At 47.0% G+C, this 1,526-nt stretch overlaps 1 protein-coding gene across 1 annotated transcript in view; it reads right to left on the bottom strand.

The window, feature by feature from the left end:
* rai2 (retinoic acid induced 2) overlaps positions 1-1,494 on the bottom strand; it is a 16,819-nt gene extending 15,325 nt beyond the window's left edge. Inside the window, exon 1 of the mRNA XM_014000982.1 lies at positions 1,344-1,494. The gene's annotated coding sequence lies outside the window, so the exon portion shown is untranslated. The remainder of the gene's footprint in view (positions 1-1,343) is intronic.
* Positions 1,495-1,526: the final 32 nt, after the last annotated feature.

Genomic DNA, 1,526 nt, shown 5'->3' with positions numbered 1-1,526 from the left:
CTTCTCTGATTGGCCCAGGTAAAATAAACTACAAGCAGACACTGCGCAGAAAATTTACATTCTCTTCTCTGATTGGCCCGGCTAAAAATCTGCCAGTGAAATCCATCAATGGGAGAAGTCCCAGACGGAGCAGTGAAGGGAAACTAGAATTGAGCGGAGCTGCGTAGGAAGACAAGAGCCAGGCTAACTTTAAAAGTAGAATAAATTAAAACTTCAGTGGCTGCTGAAGTGAACAGAAAGCAGGCCCAGCTAAAATTAGGCAACAAAATAATGCATGGTCTAGACCAGTGGTTTCCAAAGTTGGGGTCGGGACCCCACTGTGGGCCGTGAAACATCAAGGTGGGGTCTCGAAAGACTTTTCACAATCTTTTCGCCTCAGTAGTTACAAAAGAGTGAGGTTAAGTTAGCATTACTGTGCTCATGTTCATTTGACCTGATAATGTTTTTCAACCAAAAACAGTTGGGAGAACAGCTCTCATATGTTATGATGTGGACCAAAAGCTGAAACGTTTGAGAACCACTGGTCTAGAGCAAAGATCAGCAATTTAAAAAAAAGATTACTGGTAGATGCTTAAAATTTGTCTGCGTGGTCGTTTAGCTGAAATCACAATAGAAAACGTGCCTATTTTGTTACAATTTTCATGCAGATTTAAGTCACCAACCAGTCTCCATGGTGCTACATGTCTCCTGGTGTCTGGGGCTGCTGCCATTTCCCACAATGCAATTTTCTGTAAAACAGTTCAATCCACACATGATGGCATTTCAGTTAGATGTTTTCATGGCTGCTCCTCACTAAAGATTTATTTTTTATTTCTATATTTAGTCAGACTTTCCAGAACCTGAAAAAATAAACAGAGGAGTTAGTTGTTTATAGTAAATGATGTTGGTGAATATGTGCCCACTGCACCAGACCCTGACGGGCTTCATCCGCATCTCCCCCACCTCCTCCTCCACCGCCCCGGTACCGTTCAAGGTCCGGACAGACACGGACCAGCCTGACGGGTCCCTGCAGCCATGAACCCCAGGGAGGCTGCTCTCCGTGYCCCTGAGGCCGGATGATGAAGCAGGACTGAGCCTGTTTCCTCTGAAAGCCTGCAGCCGGTGGGAGCTGTCACAGCCGTGTTTATTTAAGCTAGCTGTCCACACCGACTGTCAAACTCAGAACAAACCGCTTGTGTTCGCTTTTAAACCTCCGAACAGCGCGTGGTGACTCGTTTTTATCACAAGCGCTAAAATCAATAAAACACCAGCCTGCTAGCAACATTAAAAAAACACGAGCTCAGCCCGTTTCATCCCCTAATTATTCCATTAAATGTCAGGCTTGTCTTCAAACACGAACTCACCCTCCGAGCAGCCAGAGCCTGAGCGCGTCTCTCCTCGGTCCGCTGCCTCCGAGTCCACAAAGAAACGAGACAAGAAATCCTCAGATGAACAGATGAGCTCGAGATTTATCTCCTCATTGCGGCGCAGTCGAAGCGACTCCAGACTGAAGCTGCGCGCGCAGCACAGCGCCCCTCCCCCTCCCC

The sequence above is a fragment of the Austrofundulus limnaeus genome, unplaced genomic scaffold (genome assembly GCF_001266775.1).
Source record: "Austrofundulus limnaeus strain Quisiro unplaced genomic scaffold, Austrofundulus_limnaeus-1.0 Scaffold8, whole genome shotgun sequence".
Taxonomy (NCBI): domain Eukaryota; kingdom Metazoa; phylum Chordata; class Actinopteri; order Cyprinodontiformes; family Rivulidae; genus Austrofundulus; species Austrofundulus limnaeus.
Note: the sequence above shows the minus strand (reverse complement) of the source record. Positions and strands in the feature narration are given on the sequence as shown.